Source organism: Elephantulus edwardii, unplaced genomic scaffold, assembly GCF_000299155.1.
Source record: "Elephantulus edwardii isolate Elephantulus edwardi_28Jun2011 unplaced genomic scaffold, EleEdw1.0 scaffold00212, whole genome shotgun sequence".
Classification (NCBI taxonomy): domain Eukaryota; kingdom Metazoa; phylum Chordata; class Mammalia; order Macroscelidea; family Macroscelididae; genus Elephantulus; species Elephantulus edwardii.
The window spans coordinates 3,118,758-3,129,201 of NW_006399962.1; positions in this window are offsets into that span (position 1 = coordinate 3,118,758).

Sequence of the window (10,444 nt, forward strand, 5' to 3'; positions counted from 1 at the left end):
TTCAATCTTTTCTCCACCTATCATGAATTGCTTATCAATCTCGTTGTAAGGATTTTTATCTTCTTGATGTTGTTTAAGTCTTTCATATTATGCTAATCTTTGTTTAAGACCTACTGTCTGCTGGTCAGGAATTCCCCTGAATTATTCAGTGGCTCTCTAGACCACAGTTCATTATTTATCTTCCTCTAAGCATGGACTCAAGAGAGAATGGATTGGCAGAAAATCTTAATACTTACAGGGCTATTTGGCTAGTGGAGATGGAAAATATATCCCAGCCATCATCAACTTCAACCAAACCAAGATTGGACAGTGAGTCTTCAGACAATTTAGAATTTTGTACAATATATACAATTATCTTAAAACTATCTTTATCTTAAAAATCATTGATTTATTCAACCGTTGTCTCAGTATTTACAGGTTAAGGGACAAGTTAAGCACCAGTTTTTAACATCTAGATTAGAGAACTTTAGTGTGGGTAAGACTGGTCTCAGAGAAGCAGAGGAGGCTCTGAGAGGAGCCTGGGAGGAAGCAGAACTTGGGATGCGCATCAGAGTAATCACAGACAGGGCAAAGAGCAATGCGATTGAAATGAAATTTTAAAATATTCGGGAACAAAAAAGTATTGAGTCTCCACCAGAGAGATCCTGGAGAGTAGTATAAAGTCTTACAAAAGAAAGGTAGACTTATTGATAATTTAGTCTCCATTTTAGCCAAATCATGTGGTGGATTTCACGTTCTTTTACTTTCCTCTGAAACAAATATGTCTTCATTATGGCCTATGGTTTGGGCATCAGGAACCTGCTGGCCAGGCAGATGATCTTGTAAAAGCTGAGGGCTTTGACTGGCTGGTGTCAAGTCTGAATAAGTGACTGAGCAACTGAAGGGCCAAATCAGACAGGCTGGAGACCATGATTCTGGATGTCATGGATACCCTGTGGGTGGGAAAACATGGAGGAAACAGAGGTATCACCTAGATACCAGTTTGTTTCTTTTTTTCATGGAAATGGGAGACATTTTTCCTGCCACCTGGGAAAATTCCCAAGGTATTTTGATTGATACAGGCCTTCAGTTTTGTATTTTGCAGAACAGAAGTCCTGGAGTGATTGACACTGAACACCAGGGTTAAATAAAACTGGCTATGTTCAGGGCTAATTCTCTAAAGAATTCAACCTGGAGGGTTAACTTGTGACTGTTGGGGGCCTAGCCCAGGCTGCGTTCTGCTCATATCCCATGAAGTTCACATATTCTTATTTGAATTTCAGGAAGCACCTTTCTCTATGATATTAAGTCATCCCACTTAAGGTGACTCTGATGTTTTGATAGCTTAAAGGACTTCAGTTGAAATAACAAGTATATCACTGTCTTTTGATTCTTAATTATAAATATAAAACATGTTCATTGCAGTAAAGAAAGCAAGGAACAAAGAAAGAACAGCATTCACTCTCCTATTATCAGAGCTACTGTGCAATGTGTAACCTACAATCAGCATTTGCATCAGCAAATTCCCTCCAAAGTATGATATCCAGTATCATACATACTCCAGCATGTTGACACGTGATAACTTATTTAAGCAATCCTACATTGTTAACTAGGAAACTCTGGTGTGTTGCAATCCCGAAGGCACGTAGTTCAAGTCCACCAGTGCTCCACAGGAAAACAACGGGCAATCTCCTCCCATGCGATTAATTACCTCTGAAAACCCACTGGAGGGTCAACTAGGCTTGGTTCTGTCTTTATGGTACACAACAAAACAAAACATTGTTGACTACTGAATTTGTTTCCCAGTTTTATGGACATAAATAACATATCATTAAGAATACTGTGAATATTGACTTTTTAACATTTTCAGTGATATTACTTAAGTATAAATACAAAGTGGTATTAAAGACTATAAATGTCCTTTTTTTGTTTTGTTTTTTGGTTAGTTTTTCTTTTTCAGATTTCCCCCCCTGTTTATTTTTTTTAATATAAAATTTTTATTTTATACTGGTTTACTTGCAAAGTTTACACATTGTTTTTCATACAGGATCTTTTCCATTTCCTTAAGCCACCCCGCCCTCCACTCATCAAGTTGTGCCCCACCCTCCGCCCATACTTACCCCTCTGCTCCCCTCTCCTCCCCTTAGATCTTCATATATGTTTTACTAGTTATCTGATTCTACAACAATGGTTTTATACAGTATTTGTCCTTATGGGACTGAGTTAGTTAATGTAGCATAATGCTCTCCATTCCTCCCATGTTAGATAGTGATTTACAAAATTATTGCTCCTGCATGCTGCATAACACTGTTGGTGGGATTGTAAAATGGCACAACCATTCTGGAAGGCAGTTTGACATTTCTTCAGAAAGCAGAACATAGAAATTCTATATGATCCAGCTATTCCACTTCATCGCATATACCCCAAGAAAATGAGAACTGAGGCACAAACGGAGACTTGTACACCAATGTTCATAACAGTGTTATTCACTATCCCAAGAACATGTAAACAGCCTAAAAGTCCAACCACAACTGAATGGGTTGAGAAATTATAGTACATTCACACAATGGAATAAACACTATATACATCTTTAAGGTAAGAAGTTTCTAAGCAGGGCAAGGACTTTTTTTTTCAGGGCCTTTTCTCTTTCAATATGTTGTCAGGTAAAATATAACCAGCAGCACCTCATCCCAACCCACATGGACCTCTGAAATACTGTCTCTATTCACCTGAGGGCTAGTAAATAAATCTTGAAAATCCTGGATATTTTATCCTTTTACCCTGTCTCTTCCAGGGAGCTCTCTTAAAAGTTTGATTGGCTGGGAGTCAAGGAGTATGAGTGGTGGGAGACATTCTCTGGAGCAGATGCTAGATCACCACTTGTGTGTGATATTAGGTGACCTCATCTCCTATCCCAATCCTGCCCTTTAGCCTGAAAACAAGATTTGGGATTCCCCACGTTAGAGAATGAGCTTTGGCCTTGAGCGATTATTGCCTAAGAATTGATGTTGTTGTTAGGTGCTGTTATATCAAGTATGACTCATGCAGCCCTATGAACAATAGCTCCGAATCTGTCCTGCTCTGGGCCATGTTCATCTCTCACATACTTGAGTCCGTTGCTGTAGGCACTGTGTCAATCCATCTTGCTGAGGGTCTTCCTCTCCTTTGGTGATATTCCACCTTCAAAAGCAGGATGTCACTTTCTAAGGAAGCCCCTCCTAACAACATGCCCAAAGTATGTGAGATTAATAAACTTTTCACCATCTTTGCCTGTAAGAAGCACTCTGGTGCAGCTTGGAAATGAGACTCCCTGGACTGGTCCATCTTTATGGTGCAGAAACATGAACGTGACTTTTAGCTTTTCCACAGACTGTGCTGTTGGTTTGGACCAGGGAAAGGAAAGAGAAAGAGAATTTGTGGTGAGTAAACTTCAGTCCTAGAGGGAAACTTGGAGATATGTTTATTCATCACTCAGTGGCCTAGGAGAACCCCTTGGCACTGACTAGGGGCTGCCTTGAAAAGGGGTAACTCGAAATCCACTCTTTGAAGGATTTAAAAAAATAATTTAAATAAACATATAGACAATGACTAGGGATGATAGAAGGAGAGTTGATGCCTTTGAGCTTTGATGCTGGAGAAGAGTATTGAATATACCATGATCTGCTAGGAGAACAAACAAGTTCATCCTGGAGAAGGTGAAGCCAAGCTGCTCCTTGGAGGCAAAGCAAGACAGGATAAGTCCTTGGAAAGGGACATCACGCTTGGAGGTTAGAAGGACAGCACAGGAGAAGAAGACCTTTGATGAGGTGGATTGATTCCATCACTGGAGATAGGTGTGTTGAAGACAATAAAATTGGCAAAGGATAGAGCAGAGTTTAGAGCTGTTGTACATAGGGTCGCTAGGAGTCAAAAGTGACTCAATGGCACATAACAACAACAACAATATAGTCATTGGATCAGAAAAAAAAAGGAAGCACTCCGGCTAGACTTTGTCTAAGACATATCTGTTCATTCTTTTACAGTCCATGAGGTATCCAGTACTTTTCTCCAGTACTACAGATCAAAGGCATCAATTTTCCTTCTGTCATCCTCATTTATTTTTTAATAATTTTTTTAATTTTAATTATTATTTTAATGAAAATTTACAGAAATGTTAGATTTTCATTTATTCATTGTTGCATATTTTAGCTCCCTCTCTCACTCCCCTCTCCCCCAGTTCACTTTTTTTTTTAATATTCATTCATGGTTGCACTATTACCTCCCTCCCAGGAATTCTCTTTGCAATGTACCTCTTATTTTGGTCTGTTGTACGTATAATGCCTAATCACATATTCCTTTTAAATAGCTCTTTACTTCATCTGTTTTAATGCAGTATTCATTATTTATTCCCTCTTTTGTTAGTTTTCCCCAGCCCCCTTGTCAGTCCTGTTTTATAACAGTGGTGTTATGCAGTAGTTATCCTTTTGTGACTGAGATATTTCACTCAGCATAATGTTCTCCAGGGTCACCCATGTTGTGTAGTATTTTATGAGTTCTTTTTTAGTGCTGCGTAGTATTCCACTGTGTGGAAAATACCATAGTTTTTTTTATCCATTCATTTGTTGATGGGCACTTGGGTTGCTTCCATCTCCTTGCTGTTGTGAATAACACAGCAACAAATATGAGTGTGCTTGTATCTGTTTGAGTGGCAGCCCTGGTTTCTTTAGGGTATATTCCTAGCAATGGAATTGCTGAGTCAAATGGTATTTCTATATCCACCTTTTTGAGAAAGCACCAGATGGCCTTCCACAGTGGTTACATCATTTTACATTCCCACCAAAAGTGAATAAGGGTTCCAGTCTACAACCTCACTAGCATTTATTGTTTGCTGCTCTGTTGAATTTTGCTACTGTTGCTGGAGTGAAATGATACCTTACAGTTGATTTTATTTGCATCTCTCTGACAGCTAGGGATTTTGAACATTTCTTCATGTGTTTGTTGGCCATCTGAATGTTTTCTTTGGTGAAGTGTCTATTCATATCCTGTGCCCATTTTTCAATTAGGCTGTTTACCTTTTTCTTGCTAAGGTGTTGGAGTCTTCTATAAATTATAGATCTAAGCCCTTTATCAGACATATCATCACCAAATGTTTTTCCCTTTTTACCCTGTTGGAGAAGTTTTCTGATGTGCATAGGGATTTGATTCTTATGGTAGTTCTCATTCATCTATTTTATTCTCTCCTGATTGTAGGTTTTCCAAGATGCTTGGAAGACTGTTCATATTGTGGATTAGGGCTTCTAGAGTTCTTCCAAGGTTTTCTCTAATGAAGTTTATTATAGTCCTTGGTTTTACTCCGAAGTGCTTGATCCAGTTTGAGTTGGTTTTTGTGTGTGGTGTGATTTGTGGGGCTCACTTGAGTTTTTTTACAGATAGTTTTCCAAGTTTGCTAACACCATTTGTTAAAAACGTTTTCATTTCCCCATGTAATTGATTTTGTCCCCTTGTCAAAGGTCAGTTGAACATAGATGAGTTGATTTCAGGGTTTTCAACTCTATTTCATTAATCATTGATCTATGTGTCTGTCACTGTACCAATACCACACTGTCTTGACCAACACAGCTGTGTAGCAGGATTCGAGATCAGGAAGTCAGATACCTCCTACCTTGTTTCTCTTTTTCAGGAGTGCTTTACTTATTCAGGGTCTCTTTCCATCCCGTATGAAATCCTTATTCATTGTTAAGCTCCCAGATGCATAACAGGTGATTGAAATAAACCATGGCCTGAATCAGGTACACCATAGTCTTTAAACTGGCAACATTGCTTCTTAGTATTTTGGAGAGGTCCTTGACAGCAGACTTTTCCAGTGCAACACATCATATGACTTCTTGACAGATGGTACGAAGGTTGTGGATTGTGGGTCCAAGTAAGATGAAATAATTGTTTTTCACACTGGATCTTTCCCCTTTAACTTACCCATCCAATGTATACAAATTTTATGAACTTTGTATGTAAAGTAGAATAAAGTGTAAAAAAAAAAGAATGAAAAAATATTAAATCATTGGCAATTTCAATATTTTTTCCCTCTATTATGATGCTGAAACTAAGGAGGACCTGAAGCTCTTGGTACAGAAGATCAAGAACTGTAGCCTTTAATATGGATTGAAGCTCAACATCAAGAAAACAGATTCTCACCACTGGGCCAATTAGCAGCATCAGTAGGGATGGTGTAGAGATTGAGATAGTCAACAGTTTTAGTTTACTTGGATCCACAGCCAACACTCTTGGTACCAGCAGCCAGGAAATCAAGAGACAAATTGCACTGGCAAAGTCAGCTTTGAGGGACCACTCAAGAGTACTGAAGAGCAATGACATCAGCCTGGAGACTAAGGTGTGCCTGATCCAGTCTCTAATCTTCGCAATTATGTGCTATGCATCGGAGAGTTTGGACAGTGAATAGAGATGATAGAAAGAGAATTGATGCCTTTGAGCTGTGGTGCTGGAGAAGAGTGTTGAATATACTATGGACTACTAGGAGAACAAACAGGTTTGTCTTAGAGAGGGTGAAGCCAGAATGCCCCTTGGAGTCAAGGATTCTGAAGCTTTGTCTGACATACTTTGGGCATGGTGCAAGGAGGGACTAGTCCTTGGAGAGGGACACCATGTTTAGGAGAGTGGAGGGGCAACGCAGGAGAGGAAGATCCTCGATGAAATGGATCGATTCTGTGACTGGAGTGGTGGGAATGAGTGTGTCAGAGGTGGCGAGGTTGGCACAGGATGGAGCAGGGTTTAGGGCTCTTGTACATAGGGTCGCTATGAGTCACAAGCAACTTGACAGCACATAACAACAACACCAACAGCAACATTATGATGCTGCCTATTGGCCCAGCAGTGAGAAGTTTTGTCTTCTTGATCTCGAGATGTAATATACATTGATGGCTGTAGTTTTTGATCTGCTGCAGCAAATGCTTCAAGTCTCACCTTTCAGCGAAGAGCCATTTAACGTCTCTAGTGCCATGGCCTCTTCTAAACCCTGCTTGCCCATCTGAGCATTTGCAGTAAATGCTTTTGTATAATAATCAGTACAATCTTGCTTGTGTATGTTAGTGATATTGTTCGATAATTTCCACACTTTGTTGGACAACCATTTTTTAGAATGGTAATAAATATGGATCTCTTCCACTCAGTTGGCCATATAGTTGTCCTCCAGATTTCTTGGCATGTCCTGGTGAACATGTCCATGGCTGCATCTTCTTATTCAATTTTTATTCCATCAATTCCTGGCATCTTGGTTTGTTTTTTTTTTTGGTTCCTTTTAGAGCAGCTTGAACTTCCTCCTTTATTACCATTGCCTCTTGTTCATATGCTGTTACATGAAATTCTTCTATATCAGCCAATTCTGTTTGGTACATTGACTCTGTGTCTTCTTTCTGTCTTCTTTTAATGCTTCATTCAACATTCTGCCCAGAGAATCCTTAAGTTCTACAACGCGAGGCTTGAATTTGTTCTTCAGTTCCTTCAGCTTAAGAAATGCCAAGTGAGTTCTTTTCTTTTGATTTTCTGACTTCAGTTCTTTGCTGGAGAATAATATTGAAAATATCATGGACTGTCAAGAGAACAAACAAGTCTGTCTTGGATAGAGTGAAACCAAGCTGCTCCTTGGAGGCAAGGATTTTTCTTTTCTTTAATTTATTTGAATCAGATCTGACTGGTACAGGAGGAGATTGTCCCTCCTACTCCAGCAGAGTATCTGGTAGATTCGAACAGCACAACCCTGGGATTGCAGTGCAGCTTCTTGCCACTAGGCCACCAGAGTCCCTGGAGGCAAGGATTTTGAAGCTCTGTGTCACATACTTTGGGCACATGGCAGGGGGATTCAGTCCTTGGAGAAGGACATCATTCTTGGAACGGTGAAGGTACAGGACAGGAGAGGTAGACACAGATGCGATGGATTGACACAATAACTGAGGTAATGGGGTAATGTCAGAGACAGTGAGATTAGTTCAGGATAGGACAGGATTTAGAGATCTTTTACATAGAATTGCTATGAATTGCAAGTGACTTGACAGTACATAACAACAAACAACAGAATTTTGCATTTAAATATAAAAAGAGGCCAAATATCACAGTGTCATTCCTTATAAAATATGTAGTGAATATTGAGGGATACAAAAATGAAGAGAACCTGCGCTCAAGGATTCTGAAGTCATCAATGTCTTATGTGATTGTCACAATGTCTTCTGTTTCGCCCATACTCTCCCACTCAAAAGCAAAGCAAGACTTTCATATTTAATTTGAAACATCTTCATTCTTAAGATTTTTTCACTCATTCACAGAGACACCAAACAGAGAAACACTCCATAGCCTCCCAGGGATAAAGACTAGAAATGTGGACTTTGTGTCCTCTCCTGAAAATTCCTCTGCTGCCTGCTACCATCTCCAGAAAGTTAAGGGTCCCTGGCTCTTGCTGCTCAACCCTCCCTAGGGGTAGGGGGGGGAGTCAAGAAACACTCCCTGGGGGGTCAAGCAGCACAGGAATTGGATCTTACTTTCTTTTGTTGTTGTTGACAAATGATTCTTTATTGAAGTATTTTCATCTGTAGTTCCTTAGCTAGTTGGGCATTCCACAGCACCACTGCTGATTTTTCTATGATGTCATGAGGGTGGCGGCCATCAACATTGCAGCCCACAGATTGAGCAATTCCCAAGATCTCTTTAACAGTTCCAGAGAATTCTCTGGCTAAAGACTGGTGTCCCATCTGCTGGGCAATGCAAACAATCTCATCAAAAGTGATATTTTCACTGTGCTTAATGTTTTTCTGCTTCTTTCTGTCTCTGGGTGGTTCCTTTAAGACTATGATGATCAGGGCATCACTTCAATCTGGGCCTGTCTGTCCTGAGTGGTCAGTTTCACAGTAATCTTTAGTCCCTTCCAGTCACCAATGGCCTTGGCAATGTGATCACCAACCTTTTTTGGAGACAGACCCAGAGGACCAATCTTAGGGGACAGAGAGGACGTGGCACTGAACCCCTATGTGGGACAACTGAAGAAAGTTGCACCTGAAGCCTCCTCCAACCCGAAAACCGAAAGGGACCTTACTTTTGACAGCAAAGGTTGCATCTTAAGTATTCTGACTTTGTTAGAGGGAAACAAGAAGGGTACAGGGTTGGGGTGGGGTGAAGTCCAATGTATAGCAGGGTATATCCTCCCCCAAGTCCTCACCAGAGGCTCTCAGTGAATCCTTCTCCTCCTCCTCGTTGCAGCCTTCTTTCCCAGGAAGGTATGGTGGATCTGAGCAAGTGCTCAGTTTATGCCAGTAAGAGTCGGCAGAGTGTATAGGTTCCAGAGAGGCTGCTTCTTCTAGCCTCCCTTTGCCGTCTTGACCTTTTGTGAACAGAGTTGGTGACTCCCCTCTGGAAATCCTCATTCCCTTTCCCCACCCCTACTCCCCACGACCCAGATCTTTGGTTTCTGCAGGGAAGGCCCCGTCTCTGTCATTTCAAGATAAGGCCTCCTCCAACCACCTCTGCACTTACTTGACAGCTGCATGGAAACAGGTTTGGGCAACTAATCTCCCTTCCGGTCCTTTCTAGTTTCCATTTACATTGACTTTTGATTATGTCCTATGTCTTCAGAGAGTCCATACTGGGTAGGAAAAGGGGAAATGCAGGAGGTGCGCCCTGAGCTGGAGAGTGGTCAAGCTGTGACTGTGCTGAAACTCTCCTAGATGACCCCTCAGGGACATCATTGGCTAGATTCAACCGCTGCACCACCAGGGGGCGCGCTCGTGCCCTCGAGCTGGCCAGGGATTCCGAGTGCAGCTTTATCAAAGCCTGTCCAGCTGTTCGTCTCTAGGACACTGGTAGTGTTGGTGTCAGAGCACCTGTGAAGGAAACTGGAAGCTGTGAATCACCTCTGAAATATCATAACCCCCTCTTCGATTCCAGGTATGTGAATCTCTCTCTTAGTTCCTGTACTTCTTTCTTATTCCCATAGACATCAACTTCTAGCATTTGAGATCAACTCTGGAAGAGATTCCAAAGGTCCTGTTAAAATCCGGAAAGGATTATAAACAAAAATGTGGAGATGGGGGCATATAGGGGCGCTGTAGGCATCCTTGGGATGAAAAAACTGCGGTCTCTGTAGAATTCCTTCGGTCCTCTTTTGCTTGCTTTCTCTCCCATTCCTTTCTGAAGCCCTGGTCAGGAGGATCCTAACAAGCTCTCCCAGAAGTGGATAAGGTTGATTTGTGCTTGGCCAGCTTTTGCCCTGTCACTGCAGCCCTCTACCTCGAGCACAGACTCTTCCTGGACCAACAGTAGACTTCCAAAGGCAACGTTTGTTTTATCCTTAAAGGAAGGGACTGGTAACTGCCGGGTTTGTTCTGTCTGTGTTTGAATTTCGGGTTCCCATAGGAAACTTCCATTCTCCTCCTCTATCTCTTCTTCCTTTACTTCTGGGGCAGAGCTTCCACGAACAAGCTTAGCA